General features: G+C 37.8%; 1 long non-coding RNA gene across 1 annotated transcript; it reads left to right on the plus strand.

Annotated features, from left to right (window-relative positions):
- The first annotated feature begins 9,285 nt into the window (after positions 1-9,285).
- Positions 9,286-18,350, plus strand: LOC129532972 (uncharacterized). Its single transcript, XR_008678960.2, has 3 exons — positions 9,286-9,988; positions 10,762-10,830; positions 18,266-18,350. It is a non-coding gene; the product is annotated as an uncharacterized lncRNA (long non-coding RNA).
- The last annotated feature ends 245 nt before the right edge of the window (positions 18,351-18,595 follow it).

Genomic DNA, 18,595 nt, shown 5'->3' on the forward strand with positions numbered 1-18,595 from the left:
AGGAGGTAAGGTTACTTTCCATTGCTCCCGTTTACTTTTTTTTTCATTTACTCCTAAGCACCATCTCTCTCTTTCATTTCAGGTATTCAGTATCCTGTTAATTGTAATCTGATCTCCCCTGGAGAGAATATGGTAATTACTTGCAGGTTCATGAATACCAATTGATGCATTTACCTCATTATTTTCTTTGATATGACAGCTACACTAATAGATCAGAACAAAATGTGTCCATGTAGTATCTTGAGTTCATCAAGTCACTTTGCAAGTTATCTCCAATATATTGTGGGTTAGCTATAGAAATATAAGCTAGATGCTGTAGATAGATTAATAATCAAATGTCTGCATTCATAGAATGACTACTAATGAACTGCTGTCAACAAGAAGAAAAAAGTACGATCGGTGTAAGGGGTAGCTGGGTCCCTTGTCTCTTTACTATGTTCTTAAATGAACACATACAGGCAGGGTGTGGTGGCTCACGCCTGTAATCCCAGCACTTTGGGATGCTGAGGTGGGCAGTTCACTCAAGCTCAGGAATTTGAGACCAGCCTGGGCAACGTGGTGAAACCCCATCTCTACAAAAAAATACAGAAAATTAGCTGAGCATGGTGGCATGTGCCTGTAGTCCCAGCTACTTGGGAGGCTGTGGTCAGAGAATCACCTGAGTCTATGAGGTAAAAGCTGCAATGAGCAGAGATCAAGCCACTGCCCTCCAGCCTGGGTGACAGTGGGACCGTGTTTAAAAAAAAAAAAAAGAAAGAAAGAAAATTAACATACGAAAAATACTTTTTTTTTTTTTTTGTATGATGTGCAGCATAGAAGGAAAGTGAGCAGTGGCATCAGGAGCCACTGAAAAAGTTATCAGACTGGGAAATTGTGTTATGCCTAATAATATTACTTTTATTAAGGATGAAAGTAAAATCCGACACTGGTGAACTCAAATCCCATGAGAGTAGGGACAGACATGGCACAAAGCATGGAAAATGGAACGAGATTTTAACTGAAAATACATTTAATATGAATCATCAATCAGATATGATCGCTATAGAGGCTAGTGCAACTTTGGCTAAATTAATAGAAATGTAGTTTAGAGAATGAGGGAGGCATTATCCTTCTCTTTTCTGTGTGTCAGGCAACACTTTGCTGATTGCTTTTAGTCCTAAGTGCCACAGTTTAAGGGAAAAATGCACAAATTGAGGACAGTTAATGGAAGGGTCTGGGGAAGAAGATGCCATGCTATAGAACTTTAGGAAGCACTGGAGCTATTTAATATGATGAAATGAATGTGCCTGTGTGTATCTGTGTGGTTAGAAGCATGAAATGGGTCAAAGATGGTTACCTGCATTCTATTTAGATCTAACAAATAGAATTAGGAGAATTAGAATTAAAGAGTGCATAGGGCTGGGTGCAGTGGCTCACACCTGTAATCTCAGCACTTTGGGACACAGAAGCAGGAGGATCGCTGAAGGTGAGATCAGCCTGCATAACACAGTGAGGCCCCCATCTCTAAAGAAAAAAAATGAGCCAGACATGGTGGCACATACCTGTAGTCCCAGTGACTCAGGAGGCTGAAGTGGCAGGATTGTTTGTGCTCAGGAGGTTGAGGCTGTAGTGAGCTGCGATTACGCCACTGCACTCCAGCCTGGGGAACAGCAGAGTGAGACCCTGTATCAACAACAACAACGACAAAAAACAGAATCAAAGAACGTACTCTAAATGGGGACATTCTTTTGTCTAATAAAATCTTAAGGCCGGGCGTGGTGGCTCACTCCTGTAATCTCAGCACTTTGGGAGGCTGAGGTGGGTGGATCATCTGAGGTCAGGAGTTCCAGACTAGCCTGACCAATATGGTGAAACCCCATCTCTACTAAAAATATGACAATTAGTTGCACCTGTAGTCCCAGCTACTCGGGAGGCTGAGACAGGAGAATTGCCTGAACCTGGGAAGTGGAGGTTGCAGTGAGCCGAGATGGCGCCACTGCACTCCAGCCTGGGTGACACAATGAGACTCCATCTCAAAAAAACAAAACAAAACGAACAAACAAAAAAACTGCCACAAATCTTCAAGAAATTTCCTAGCTGATTTAGGGTAGAACACAGTTCCTTATGCTGGAGATGTGAGCACACGTGTCCAAATGATTCCTGTTTACATTTCCAGCTAGAGTTGATGTTCTTTTAGTAAACTTTGAAAATCTCTTTTTAAAATTTTTTGAAAGTTTACTTTGAAAATCTCTTTTTAAAATTTTTTGAAAGTTTACTTTCAAAATCTCTTTTTTAAATTTTTTGAAAGTTTACTAAAAGAACATCAACTCTAGCTGGAAATGTAAACAGGAATCATTTGGAGATGTGTGCTCACATCTCCAGCATAAGGAACTGTGTTCTACCCTAAATCAGCTAGGAAATTTCTTAAAGATTTGTGAGGGTTTTTTTTTCAAGATCTCTTTTTTAGTAAAGTTACTTTTTTAGTAAATGCTTTTAGTAAATTTTCATAACCTCTTTTCTTAGATGTTTCTTTGCACTTCTGTAAGAAAGTTCATGGCAAGAGCTTGTTTAAGAATGTTTCGGGCCGGGGCACGGTGGCTCACGCCTGTAATCCCAGCACTTTGGGAGGCTGAGGCCGGCGGATCATGAGGTCAGGAGGTCGAGACCATCCTGGCTTACATGGTGAAACCCCATTTCTACTAAAAATACAAAAAATTAGCTGGGCGTTGTGGCGGGCACCTGTAGTCCCAGCTACTCGGGAGGCTGAGGCAGGAGAATGGCGGGAACCCAGGAGGCAGAGCTTGCAGTGAGCCGATATTGCCTCACTGCACTCCACGTGGACTCCAGCCTGGGCAACAGTGCGATCCTCCATCTCAAAAAAAAAAGAATGTTTCTTCTATTACTGGAAGTGCTGACTACATGTCTTATGTTAAAGTTGCTTAAATGATCATATGATTTTTATTGGTAGTATTTAATTACGAGTTCCATTTGTCTTTTCTTTAATAGCCTCATTTAACCTCTGTCACTACAGTTGTTATTGCTATCATATGACTTGTAAGATAATTCCAAATATGTGGATAGAAAGTAAAAGTTTTAATGAGTCACTAAAAGATCCATTTGATGGTTCTTTCATGTTTTTGTCTTGACTTGCAACTCCAGAAGCTGCTCACCTTCATGATTTTGTCTGAAATCTGGATGATCTTTTGCCTGGATAATGGTCAACACTCAATTTGGCTTTGACGAGTCAGTCCCACAATCTCAATTGTGATATAGAGAAGAGCCCACATTTCTACTCAGATTTTTGCTACAAAAATAGAATTCGTATCTAAAATAATAAAGAATTAATTGATACCTCATATAAGTTGAATCATGCAATATCTGTCCTTCTGTGACTGGCTTATTTCACTTAACATAACTCCCTCTAGGTCCACCTATTTCACCTATATGATGTATCTAAGATACTTAAACGCATAGAAGCTGAAAATAGGATGATGGTTGCTAGAGGTTGTCAGGAGGGGAAGAATGGGGAATTGTTGCTTAACAGGTATAAAATTTCAATTATGCAAGACGAATAAGTTCTAGAAATCTTCTGTACAACACAGTGACTATAGGTAACAATATGGTATTAGACACAGTAATTTGTTAAGAGGATAAATCTCAAGTTGACTGTTCTTATCACAAAAAAAAACCATAAAAGACAATGACAAAAACAAAACATAAAAGAATACAAGGGCATTTTGGGAGGTGATGGATATGTTTAATAACTTGATTTCGGTAATGGTATCTCTGGTGCATGAATTGGTCCAAACTGATCAAACTTGCAGTATAGTTTTTCTGTATATTAATTATACCTCAATAAAGCTGTTAAAAATTAATTCATGCTGATATAAACTTTAAAAAATTTGAGATGCAATCAAAATACAAGATTTAAAGAAATGTGAACACTGGTTGAAAATTGGTGAGAAAACATCTAATTCTGCCAGTCATCTCTGTTTCTCATTTATGTCATGCTACTTCTATCTAGATCAGAGCAAACTCATTCAGAAACTGTCTTGATTTTAGCTTCTGTCTTTCCAGGACCCATAGCCAGGAGCTGCTTTCCACTTATAGACACAAGTGGCTCACTCACTCTTCTAGGTGTTAGCTAGCAGGGGCAGAGCTTTCTCAGGTATTTTAGCATTCGTTGTGTTGGAAGGTCTCTGCTATGTTCCTGAAAATTCATTTTATCCCCTTTTTCCTTTGCTACATAGAAAGAGGAAGAAACCGTTATGTAGATTGTTCTGTGTGAATCCTCTTATGATTTTTATCACCATAAAAGCTTTACGATTTTATCACCAGCTTCCCTGCAGTTTCATTTCACTTTTCTTTTACCTTATTAGTGTGTTATTGTTAATTTAAAAATAAAGAGACGACTTACTCATTAAACACTGCTCTGCTGGTTTAATGTTCCCCTAGCAATGGTCCTAAAAGGTTTCCAGATCATTTACAAACCTACATCTGATTCAATCTGATTTTAGTTACAGTCCGAGCTTATTATTACATACATTTTAAAGCATATTTAAACATAGCGTCATTTGTAGTTTAAAAACAGAGATGTAAAATAACTTTGAAAAGAGGAAACTGAAGCTTTGTCATCATGTAGATACACTACCTGAATGGCTTACTGATAATTTCACTTTTTAAGTACATTTTACTAAAATTAGTCCGGATGTTTTTGTTTGGTTTGTAAGGTGTATAACTAAGTGTCAGTTCCTTAAGGGAGTTCAGTCCTCATGGAGTTTATAATCAAGTAAGAGAGTCAGGTGAAATGATGAAATGAAAACACTCATCAAATAGAAATGACGTTCTTTAAATGCACCTCTGTTAGACTGACTCACCGAAATCAAACCTTGCCATTCCCTAGGGAACATTTTCTAATTTATGGCCAGGACATGCTGAATGCTCACAGCTAGTAGATTATTTTTTACTAATTCTGCAGTGAGGCACCTGCTCGCCAAGAATTAGTTGTTGGTTCCCAAACCTATTTATGACAGTTGTATTTATTTTGGTAACATATTACAAGCAAATATTATAGAAAATAACGACATTGTGAATAAAAGAGTGTCTTATTTCTGTGAAGACTAAGTTGAAGTCTTTGGAAAGGTTATAATAAAGGTAATAAAAATAATCAAATTATGTGTGGGCAAGATGACTACAAAAGATTAGAGAAAATCTTAAATTTTCAAAAGGTTATATACTCTGATTATTGTAAGAATCTTTAGATTTCCATTGTATTTAAATAAAATACTAAAGCCTAAGGGTTACTGCAAATAAGATGTTTTAGGACTTCAACCAGCAGATTCATTCTTTAATTAAAAAAAGCCTTTGTTATATATAAGTACATTGGCAAATGTATACATTTTTAGATAAAATAAAAAAATTAAAATCTATATGTTTTTGACTTTTCCTTTTAACAAACTTTCAAAATTAACTTACTATTAGTTTTGCCCATGTATGCTAAGAGGACTTTTACAATGACAAGTAAGAAGAATACATTGATGATACCTGTTTTGGTTCAGACATTTCCAGAGCCATGGAATAGCACGAAAAAAAAAAAAACTCTTCGAAATAGAATTTATTCCTTTGTATTGGAGTCAAACTTAGAAGCATACATCAATGGATGAAAGGATAAAGAAAATATGGCATATATACACAATGTAACACTATTCAGTCTTAAAAAAGAAGAAAATTCTGGCATTTGTGACAACATGGATGAACATGAAGGACATTAGGTTAAGTGAAATAAGCCAGGCATAGAAAGACAAACACCGGCTGGGCGTGGTGGCTCACGCCTGTAATCCCAGCACTTTGGGAGGCCAAGGCGGGTGGATCACGAGGTCAGGAGTTCGAGACCAGCCTGGCCAACATAGTGAAACCCCGTCTCTACTAAAAACTGGGCATGGTGGCAGGTGCCTGTAATCCCAGCTACTCAGGAGGCTGAGGCAGGAGAATCACTTGAAACTGGAAGGTGGCAGTTGCAGTGAGCTGAGATCGTGCCACTGCACTCTAGCCTAGGCAACAAGAGCAAAACTCTGTCAAAAAAAAAAAAAAGAAAGGAAGAAAGAAAGAAAGGAAGAAAGAAAGGAAGAACAAAAGAAAGGAAGAAAGAAAAAGAAAGATAAATACTGCATGATCTCGCTTATATGTGGAATCAAAAAAAGTTGAATTCATGGAAGTAGAGTACAATGGTGCTTACCAGAGGCTGGAGGGAGGTAGGTGGAATGGGGAGATGTTCAAAGGGTACAAAGTTTCAGTTAGACAGGAGGGATATGTTTTAGAGATTTATTGCACAGCATGGTGACTGTAATTAATAATGCACTGTGTATTTCAAAATTGTTTTAAAATGTAGATTTTAAATGTTCTTACTGCGAAAAACAGTATGTGAAGAGATAGATATGTTAATTAACTTGATTTAATTATTCTTATGTAAACCTATATCAAAACATCGCATTGTACCTCATAAAATATATAAAATATTACTCATCAATTAAAAAATAGGTTCAAGGAGTTACTGTGAAGGCTTTGGTTGATAGTTTTCAAAGTCTTTTCATAATAATGATCTCATGTGGAATACAGAGGGACTCCTTCAACAGTTCACAGGAAAACAGCTGTGTGTTTCACAGGAAGGTAGGTCCTTTTAAGTTTGAAATGGAGTTACGTTGGTGGTGGGTGATTTGTTCTGAACATAAATCTGGGATTGTTCTTAGATTATTAACTCCTCAATGACAGATGTTATTGTGTTTCTCTTGGCAAGTGGCAAAAGTGTTAAATGAGATTCATGAGAATTCCAAGTTTAAGCATTATTAGCTTGACTCACTCAGTGTCACCACTGTCAGCTGGATACAATGGGTAACAGCTTCTCTTCTTATATGGCAGTCTTGTTTTGAGATTGAGACAATGCAATGGAGATTAACATGAAAGACAGAAAGTCCTATGTACAATGATGTGTTTTATCTGCTGGGACTGGGGTCTGGTAGACATTTGACAACTTTTGTCCACACACAGATTTCAGAGAGGATGTTTCTTTGTTGTGTCCTGTCAACATATATGAGACAAACTGCAGATTCCTCTTAAGGGAGCTGAACATTAATTCGTTGATAGCCCACTTTTTTCTTCCAACCCAGTGAGGCACAGTATTATTGTAGGGCATAATAAATTCCTCTTCAAAGGTTTTAGGCTGTAAATTGTTAAGTACGATGAGTTCTGAGATCCTCTCCAAAGAACCAATGTATCAGTATGTTCACCTCCCCTGTTCTTTGTTCTTCATTTTAAAGTTTAACTTCCTCATTCTCTTTGTCTCCTTGCCCCTAGTTTCAGCAAACAACCCCCTCCTAGCCTCTATCACCCTGCTCCATTCTGAGTCACCCCTGGTCATCTGCTCTGACCTGAGTCATCCTGAGTCACCTGTTCTGTAACTGTCCTTTCCACTAAACTACTCACCCCACCACTCCAGCTTGTACCTCTGCTCTCTTTAAAATAGCCAATTAGAGTTAGCTTAGACTGTGCAGTCCAACCCTAGCCAATAGGGGAACGACACAGCAGTGGGGGCTACCTGCATCAGGGATAAGAACTCCTTCCCCTCCCTTGTTCAGGTGTGCTTTAGCCATTACTCCATTCATGAGTTGCACCCTTCTATAGAAGTAAAAATTGCCTTGCTGAGAAAATTAAATTTATGTTTGAGTGCTATTTCTTTTGTGGCACTGAAAATTTGTTTCTCACACTATTTTCTCTATCTAGCTAAAAGAAAGAATAGTCTGAATTGTCATTACTGCACAAGGGAATCTGCTGCCTCTTATAGCTATGTAAAGTTTTACTTTGCCTTCTGATATGCCAATTGATGTCTAAAAGTTCTTTTCATCTTATTTATTAATGATTTTGTCAAAAATATCTAAAAGTGTAGATTCTAAGATATGCAATTGTATCCATTATAACTAGATGGATGATAAAGTCTCATTAAGAAAGACAATTGAAAACACGCTGTCTGGTGTGATAAATACTTTTTTTTTGGAGGCAAGCATTAGCACTGAATTCTTTTTAGGTCTTTTTATTTTTTTTTCTTTTTCTTTGTTTTTTGTTAAATAGTGAAATTTTGCTATACATAAAGTATATATTGTAATATGCCTCTCTTCAGGAACCTCTTTCCCACTTCCTTAGCATCTAAAACTATTTCCACCAAAAAGATCAATTGAGATGAGAACATTAACTTATTTAGGGGGATGTATGTCAATGTTGCTTTCATAATAGGTGCTACTATATACTACTGCTTAGGATCATCAAAAAGTGAATTAATAATACCATAGTTAATATGGAGTTTTAGATTCCACCTAAAAACAAAACCTATCATTTATTGAGAGTTTACAGTGTGCCAGGCTCTAGAACCTAAATAGATAATCTCATTTAACCCATGTATCAACCCTAAAAGGTAGGTATTATTTACAGGTAAAGAAACAGAACTATACAGGTGAAGTGACTCACTTAAGGTCAAATACATTAAAAAATTATTATTGCAATTTAAAAAATAGATTTAGGGGAACAAATGCATTTTTGCTACATGGATATATTGTGTAGTGGTGAAGTCTTGGCTTTTGGTGTACCCATCACCTGAATAGTTTACACCACACCCAGTAGGTAATTTCTCATCCCTCACACCCCCACCCTCCCACCTTTTGTAGTTTCCAATGTGTATTATTCCACTTGTACGTCCATGTGTGTACACATTGTTTAGTTCCTACTTATAAGGGAGAACGTGAAGTATTTGACTTTCTGTTTGTGAGTTATTTCACTTAAGGTAATGGCCTCCAATTCCATCCATGTTACCGCAAAAGACGTGATTTCTTTTATGGCTGAGTAGTATTCCATTGTGTATATGTACCACATTTTCCTTATCCAGCATCCATCGATAGACACTTAGATTGATTCCATGACTTTGCTATTATAAATACTGCCGCAATAAACATACATGTGCAGGGGTCTTTTTTTTTTTTTTTTTTAATTGAGACGGAGTCTTGCTCTGTTGACAGGCTGGAGTGCAGTGGTGTGATCTCAGCTCACTGCAACCTCCACCTCCTTCCTCAGCCTCCTGAGTAGCTGGGACTACAGGCATATGCCACCACGCCCAGCTAATTTTTGTATTTTTAGTAGAGACGGGGTTTCACTATGTTGGCCAGGATGGTGTTGATCTCTTGACCTCGTGATCCACCCGCCTTGGCTTCCCAAAGTGCTGGGATTACAGTGTGAGCCACCGTGCCCGGCCAGGGGTCTTTTTAATATAATGATTTAGTTTCCTTTGGGTAGTCACCCATAGTAGGACTGCTGGATCACATGGTAATTCTATTTTTAGTTCTTTGAGAAATCTCCACACTGTTTTCCATAGGGATTGAACTAATTTACGTTCTCACTGGCAGTGTATAAGCATTCCCTTTTCTCCTCAACCTCACCAATATCTGTTGTTTTTTGACTTTTTAATAGGAGCCATTCTGAGTGGTTTAAGTTGGTGTCTCACTGTGGTTTTGTGTTTCTCTGATGAGTAATGAGTGATGTTGAGCATTTTTTCATATGTTTGTTGCTGCTTGTATTTCTTCTTTTGAAAAATTGCTGATTGTGTCCTTTGCCCACTAGAGTAGGAGGTCCCCAGGCCCCAGGCCATGGACTGGTCCATGGCCTGTTAGGAATCAGGTTGCACAGCAGGAGGTGAGTGGCCAGCAAGCAAGTGAAGCTTCATCTGTATTTACAGCTGCTCCCTGTCACTCACATTACCTCCTGAACTCCGCCTCCTGTCAGATCAGCGGTGACATTATATTCTCACAGGAGTATGAACCCTATTGTGGACTGTGCGTGCAAAGGAACTAGGTTGCGTGCTGCTTATGAGAATCTAATGCCTGATGATCTGTCACTATCTCCCATCACCCACAGATGGAACCATCTAGTTGCAGGAAAACAAGCTCAGAACTCCCACTGAATCTACATTATGGTGAGTTGTATAATTGTTTCATTTTATATATTACAATGTATTAATAATAAAGTGCACACTAGATGTAATGCACTTGAATAATCCCCAAACCATCCCCTCCTGCCCCAGTCCATGGAAAAATTGTCTTCCACAAAACCAGTCCCTGGTGCCAAAAAGGTTGGGGACTACTGCACTAGAGAATTAACATGGATTTGAATCCAAGACTGAATCTTAAGAATGGCCTTTTAACCTAGTGGTTTCAATCCTGGCTGTACAGGAGAATTACCCAAGATACTAGGAAAATTTCCAGGTCTGGGTAACATATGCTGAAATTATGAATTGATTTTAGATGAGCCACATGGTTCCAACGTGCAGTCAGGGTTAAAACTACAGATTAATTAATGCCTTTGATTCCCTCAAATTGATGACAGATAGGAAATACTGTCCACTTTTTCCTCCTCTCTGTGTCATCATTTCAGCAATTATGAAGAGAGCTGCAGTGGATGCGTTTTTCTGATTCCCACGTGTAGTCTATGCCTTAGAAGGAGCTTGTTAGCAAATTGTACAAGTAGAGCAGTAGCAAATAAATCCACTGAACATAAGATAACAAAAACCATATTATTTGAACTTCATACTTAATAACCTAAGTAGATACAGTAAGTAAAAATTTTAGCAAGCCAGAGGCTGGTATGAACTTCTATCAATTTTCTAGGTGAGGATTAATTTAAAAAATATATAAAGTCTATTGGTCATTGCTTTAACTTAAGCTAAATCTTGCTTAAAACATCTGCTAGAGAATTAACAGGACCATCCTTTCTGGAGCTGCTCAAGATCGGCTGAAGGAAGCAAAGCTACATTTCTTGGTAAGAGTATTAAGATGCATCATTCCTATGGTTTTAGAGCTCAGCATATCTAATCCACAAAAGCACCTGAATAAGGAATGTTTGATTTTGCCTTTCTGTCCTCAATATTCTGTTATCTCAAGTTGTTTTCCTGATATGTTAAAATGCTCACGCTGTTTTAACCTCCACTAATAGATATGTGAATTTGTAGAATATACAATTTTATCCTGATTTTCATGTGGAGTGAATGCTTTATCTACCACATGAGAAATATGCCTGACAGAATTTTCTCGCTTCTGCTACTGCATACTTATTCATACTTACTGACTTTTGTCTGGTAGACTTACTTGTTCCTGCTTATGAATTCAGTCTGCCCAGAGTTTGAACCTCATGTTGCACTGGGCAGGGAATAAAGAGCCTTTGCCTTAGGGAAGAAGAAAGTGCTCTTTTTATGCCTCGGTTCCTTTTTTCAGGTGTCCTGGGTGCTGCTACCTGGTACCTAGTGGCAGAACCCCATGCCATGGTTCATGTGGGTCCCAGAACCCTGAGACTAATTGGAAACCCATCATCATTCTTTCTTTCCCTTCGGTTCTTACAGGCTTTGGATATCTGTAAGAATTCCTCACCCTACCACCCCATTCCCAACCTCGTTAACTAGATTCATGGTCCAGATGCCTTCTGGATTCCACTACCCAAATGAACTTGCATCATACATGTTTTCCTCTGTATTATTGACCATCTTATCCAGACTCTTAATACCTGCAAGGGCTCCCCTCCCCCGAAACACCCACCTTACTAACTGGATTCATAGTACTAGAGAACCCAAGGCTGACCTGTAGGGAGACAAGTTTTCTGATAACTGTCAACTCTGGCATTTTTGTTGATAACATTTTCAATGCTGAGGTGACATATGTTTACCTTGTAAAGTAGTTATAATCTCTGGCTTCTACCTACACAACATAAAAGGAATAGATTTCTAACAGCAGCAAAGTTATTATAAATTTTTTATTAGAAATTCCTGATTATTTTGTAATTACCTTTTAGCCCAGTGTAATTAATTTTTTCATTACATTTCTTTGTTCCAAATCAAGAGATCAAAAGTAAAAGAAAAAGTAATATTAAGAGTGAAGCAACATGACACAAAAGATATATTAAAGTAAATCAAAGCATTTTAATTAAAAATGACTTTTTGAAGCCTAATTTTAGCTTTTTCATTTCACCAGACCATGTTGTGATAATTATTTTAGAGGCCAAGTCACAGGTGAAGTATAACAAAAAATACCAAGTGCTTATTTAATAATTCATTCAGAAGTATATTAATGTCTAACATAAAGCTCAAGTTTTTCTCTGTGGTTCTCACCTCTTAAAAAATAAATTCATCCCAAATGTCTGTAAAATCTTTTCTTTCCACCTTATTCCTTGATCCAACATAGAAAAATGAGTTGCATTTTTTTTTTGGTAGAAAATACTGTGAAAAGCCAGGTCATATAATATAAACTGAAAGTTTTTGCCGCCCAAGTTTTTCTTAGTAATGGAATTTGGTTTCTGTGTATTGCTTTTCAGCACATTTTATGTTTACAACTTTTGGGGATTTGAAGGAAATAATACATTTATATTTTCCATCATATTGTTTCTCATTTCCCCCCCTTTTCTGGGAAATTTCTATGATTTCATAAATTTTTAAATTATTATAATTATTATTTTGGAGAAGAGACGATTATTGTATGCTGACTTTTGAGTTCTTATTTTAGAGATACAATTTTTAATGCATCTGCAAAAATTAGTTAACAAATTTTAAAAGTAGTGAATGCTTTTTGCCCTCTTGTTTTTCTGTTTTTGTTTTGGGGGCCAATTATTTTCTTTTGTTGGGTTGCTTGTCATCAAGAGGGCCTTAAAGTTCCCCTCAGCTTGACTAAACTTTAGACATGCTTCTTGCCTTTAGGCCTCTAAACTCACTTTTCTTACTGCATTTACTTTAGAAAACTGGCAATTATAAATTATTTCCCTGTCCCTTTGAGATGCAAATCTTTAAAAAAGCTTCTTAGGCCAGGAGCGGTGGCTCATGCCTGTAATTCCAGCACTTTGGGAGGCCAAGGCAGGTGGATCACAAGGTCAGGAGTTCAAGACCAGCCTGGCTAACACGGTGAAACCCCGTCTCTACTAAAAATACAAAAAAATTAGCCGGACGTGGTGGCGGGCACCTGTAGTCCCAGCTACTCGGGAGGCTGAGGCAGGAGAATGGCATCAACCCGGGTGGCAGAGGTGGCAGTGAGCCGAGATCACGTCACTGCATTCCAGCATGAGTGACAGAGCAAGACTTCGGCTCAAAAAAAAAAAAAAAAAAAGCTTCTTATCACTTTTGCAACCCAGGACTGTTCCTCTCCAGAACCTGGGAGCCATCCCTTTGAAATGTAATCATCAAGAAAGATAATGCCTCTATCTCCCAGGCTCGGTATTTGGGGAAGAGTCTAATTCTAACAGACACCTTGCTCCAAGTTATAAAACCACCTCTTGTCATGAAGATAGAACAGAATGTTTACCTTTTCTTTGGGTAAGGCCAATTAGCAAACACATCCCTCCATGCCAGCTCTCCTGCACCCTTTGTTTTAGTAATGTCGAGTTCAGACTAAGCTGAGCTCTCTCCCTTATTGCAATATCCTTGAATAAAGTCTTCCTTACTTGTTTAACATGATCTGGTGCTATTTTCGCATTGACACTGTTTTTTAATCAGTATATTGCTTTTTAAAACCAGCTTTAATTGAGGTATCACTTATATACCATAAATAGCATTTACCCACCTTCAGTGTCAAATTTAATGTTTTTAAATAATTCCCCAACTTTGTGCAGGCAGCCTGCACCACAATTCAGTTTTAGAACATTTTTGTCATCCCCAAACAGGTCCCTTTTTCCAATTTACAGTGAATCTATGATAGTCAATTATTTTTATGCTTTTGTTTTTCTTTATATGTCTGGGAATTCTTGGTTGTTATTTTTTACTTAAATTGGAGGAGGTAATATTCCAGGTACCTGGTGTGGATTTCATTTGCCTTGCTCCCCTGACTGGGAAGTCTGATTGACAGTTCTCTGCAAGTGGGTAGGGCTTGTCACCTGGCAGGGTTTTCTTCAGGTTGAGCAGGTGGGAAGCCAGCTATAAAGTTGTAGGACTCTAAATGCTTTCTGTTGTTCATCAGGACTTTGTACTAGCAACATCTAGTTTTTCCCAGGAAAATGTTCACTTTTAACACCAATTGTTGTTTTACCTGGGATATAGAAGGAAGGGTGTGTGTGTGTGTGTGTGTGTGTGTGTGTGTGTGTGTGTATGAGACAGAGAGAAAGAGAGAGAGAGAGAGAGAAAACATGGGTAAGAACAGGTAAGAACTGGCACAATTGTTCTGAGGACATAATTTCAATTACTTCACCTGTTTTCAGCCTAACTTCATGCTCACAACTGATCAGTTGTTGCACCAGGAAAATCAGCTACCACCTCTATGCATCTCCCTCTCACGTATATTTGATCTGAGACCTTCAGATCTTTCCCCCACTCATTTGTTTGTTTTTGTTTTATTTTATTAATGTTAATTGAGCAACAAAAATTGTATTTATTTTTCATGGACAACATATTGCTTTGAAATATGTACACATTTTAAATACATGTATACAATATAATGTATGCATTGTAAAATGGCTAAATTGAGCTAATATACCTAAGTATTACCTCACATACTTTCATTTTTTTTTTGTGGTGAGAACACTTAAAATCTACTTTTTTGGCAACTTTCAAAATTTTAAAAAAGTCATTCAATACTCTTTGTTTTACCACATCTTCCAGAAGTGTGTAAAAATCTCTAGCCTGCTGATGCTGCCCCCTGTTTTCTTTACTGTCATAATTTATTTTTTATGTTTCTTTACTGTAACTTTAAAATTTTCTCAAGAAAGTCAGGAGGCAACTGCATGTGCTACTTAAAGAAAGAGGAAAGAAATTAAAGAATTAAAGAAATTAAATTAAAGAAAGAATTAAAGAAAGAGGAAAGAAACATGAAAGGTGGCTTGCCAGTCAAGACAGGTTTATTTTAGAGAAAACGAACCAGAGAGGAGCTTCTGGCCAAGTTAGGTCAGAGGCACACTCTTTTACAGACTGAGAATTTTTAAGGATTCAGGGTGGGAGAGTTTATCAGAGGCTTGGACTGCTTCTGTGTCCCTTTGTTGTGCTTATTTGGGAGGGAGAATTGTGTGTCTGTTCCCATACACTTTTCTGCAGCTGCAGGCATACCCCCGAGTCTGCTTTTAGCTTTCCTATTTCAGTGCATCCTGAAAGGAAAGGAATGTGCTTATTAAGGCCCACTGTTTTGCTGGGGCCCATTGTATGAGGGTGAAGTTTGGCAGTTACTCAAGAGACTCTCCCCCACCTCCCTCTGTGCCCGAGCTGTCTTATCTGTGTTTTACTGTCTGCTCTTTCTGGCTGCTTATAGTTAGAAGAGAAGTGATTTCCTTGAAATGCATGAGGCTAGAAAGGGAGCTGGAACTTAAAGTGGTGGTGTTTGTCCGAGATGACGGTGCTCCTGCTCTGTCAACTACCATCTTGAATTGCAGCTCAGTTTTCTTCTAAGAAATAATACCAAAGTTGGATTGTAGTTATTTCAATAGAGCTATCTCTGTCCAGTAATATAGTGGCTAGGCAGTTTGCTGAAAGAATGAATAAAATACAAATACATCTCCTTAAAAACATGGCAGAGATGACAAGATAATACAAAATTTTAGGGCCAAAGTCTAATTGAAGACAGAAGCCCAGGGAGATAAGTATAGCAATAGAGTTGTTTTTGTCAGAAGGGGACTTGCCAAAACCTTGATTTTTCTAATCTAGTGGAGTATGGGATCAAAAGAACAGAATTCCCTCAAAAGACAAAGACCAGAGTTCTTCTAAGTTGAGGAGTCTGATAGGAGAATGCCAGAAAGCTGAACTCAGATGGCATTTGTCTCATTCTGTGAGGAACAAGAGGAAAATCTCCCTTTCCACCTTCCCTACCTTAAAGAGATTATAGGAATTTAGTCTTGATGCTTTAAAGAGTGGGAGTGGGATGGGAAATTCAACTGAAGAGTTGTAACTCTAAGCCAGCATGGATTTGGTGTCCAAAGATGTATATTTTGGATTGTCCATAAAATCCCAAACCATAAATTTATTGTATTTCATTGATTCTATCATGCACTTAATCCTCCCTGCCCCCACATTTTACATCAAAATGTACCCGAGGATCAACAATGTCTTCAATTCAATGAAATATTGAACTGTAAAATTTCCTGATGGAAGCATAGATGAACCTTCTCTGGAGAAATACAACTTCATCTTCATCTCAGAGAATTCCCACAAATAATTTTTCAGGAAAATGAGTAGCTCCCTATAAACAATTACTGACCATACAAGAAATGAAGCATAGTAAGTGTGGTAGCCAGCAGAACAAAACAGCCAGGAGGAACATATTCTATAAATTAATTAGGCTATTAGAAATTGACAGATTAAAAGAGGAAGAAACTTTTGATAAGTATGTTTAAATAAATGATAGACAAGTCTGAGAGTATCTTCAGATAGGAAATTGTATGTATAAAGACCTAACAGTTTGAAAATGAGTCAAGTAGATAACCCATAAATGATGTGACTTTCTAAATTTACATGGTGTTTTTCATTTTTCCCTTGATGACAAAGTGAGATGGTTATGTTTCCCATTCTGTATATTCGTGGCTTCCTAAATTTATTGTACAAGATCTGAGGATTTTTGCCTTTTGAAGACAACTTTTATACATTTCATGTATGTTAGTAATCGTAACGCAATCCCTCTCTGTGGAAAACTTTATTATTTCTTATTCTTCTGTGGAAAAAAATACTTTTTATATTTTAGGGTCATATCTTCACTATGGGCTGTTTTGCTCATTTTTTCTGTATTCTTATCTACCTCCGAAGTGTGAAAAATGGCCTTGTGACTTGTTAGTTGGGATTCTGGGAAGCATTGTTTCTTCCATAAAGGAAATACTGTTGACTAAGCATAATATAGATTATACTCTACCTATGTTATACATTGGCCCTCAACCCACTAACCTAGAAATGTGCACACATTGCGTGGGAGGTGATATTCATAGCTGTGCTTTGAGGATGGTGCTGGTTATAACATAAACCAGCACCACTGGTTATAACATAAAAATAAAGGCGGCTTCTTTTCTTGGGTGTTGGTTTTCTTCATTTGAAACTCCAGCCCTAGAGAACTCATGCCTTTGTTCAAAAATGTGAGTTGGTGACACACTGGCTGTTAGGTAGGTTCAGTATAGGACAATTATGCACCTGTTGTACTGCTGGTGTTTTAGTAGCAGCATTTTGCATATGAACTATAGTATTTCAAAGAAATCATTTTGATTTACTTCCATTTCTGACTCCTTTTGTACTTGAAAATAATATAAAAAATGAGAAATCTCTAAGAATTTGTTTTTGTCATTAAGGATATTTCTACATATTATATTTTGCAGAAATAACTTTTTACACAAGTCTGTTTCTGTAGAGGCAAACATCTTTGTAATCCTCTTTGAGTTGAGGGATATGATTTGTTTTCATACCTTCCCTGTCAGTAACTGCTCCAGCATAGCAGTATGAGTCAAACTCATTCCCTGAAACTCTTTCTTTTTCCTTAGGCGTTGATGGGTGAATGTGAAAATTGTACATCTCTGATGGCTGCTAAATCTCTTTGCCTTTCTAAATGATAAGGGGTAAATGGAATTTGTTTTTCCCTTAATTTGACAGCATTTCCTTGTCAAAGAGTTCCTTCTTAGACAATTCGATAATTAGGTGACAATTACAGCAGATGTTTAAAAAATTTTCTTTGGGGGTTTCCAAAGTTTTTTAGACCTCAAAGTCATGTCATCCACCATAGCCACATAAAGACACAAAAAGTGGCTGGGAGAATGAAGGATGGATGAGCTATAGCTCATTAGTACTATGCTTTATATCCAATCAACTGAAGCCACAAGGCCAAAGATACTGCTGCTGACATGAATATTTGTGAAGATGGAATACCCTAAGTCAGGGTTTATCAACAGTGGCACTACTGACATTTTTGACCGGATGCGTCTTCATTTTGGGAAGCTATCTTGTCCACTGCCGGATGTTTAGCAGCACTCCTGGCCTCTAACCAATAGATTCCTTCAATTGTGACACTCAAAAAGCTTCTGGACGTTGCCAAATATTCCCAGGGGTGGGGCGAGGGGACAGAAATTGTGCCTGGTTGAGAACCACTGCTCTATGTCACTGTCATCAATCCTGGTCTTATGCAAGCTTGGGAAGAGAGACACAGAGAGGCATCAAGAATAATAGTCCATGTGATTTTAGTAGGCTAGGCTGAGATCGATGACTTCGTAAAGTGTCAGCTTCATCTTGTTTTATTTTTTATGCTAACAAATTTCTCGTTTCCTCCTGTAGTTTTCTGGTTCCTATGAACAGAAGCAGATTTTTTCACAACAGAAAGTGAAGCAACGAAGTTTTGAGAGTTGCTCCTCATTTAATGGTGAGTCAAAGAGGCAGCATAGAGAGGATATATGAAGGTTAAGAGCTAAGGATGTGGATTCTGGAGCCAGACTGCCTAGTTTGGAAGCCAGCTCCCCACGTTAGCTGGCTGATCTTGGCAAAGCACTCACCTTCTGCTTGCCTCTACCAATAACATAGGGATAATGACAGAGTCAGTTTAAGGAGTTGTGAGGACTAAATGAGATAATATGTATAAAATGCTTAGAAGAGCAGTTAGTGCATAGA

This window comes from Gorilla gorilla, chromosome 3, assembly GCF_029281585.2.
Source record: "Gorilla gorilla gorilla isolate KB3781 chromosome 3, NHGRI_mGorGor1-v2.1_pri, whole genome shotgun sequence".
Taxonomy (NCBI): domain Eukaryota; kingdom Metazoa; phylum Chordata; class Mammalia; order Primates; family Hominidae; genus Gorilla; species Gorilla gorilla.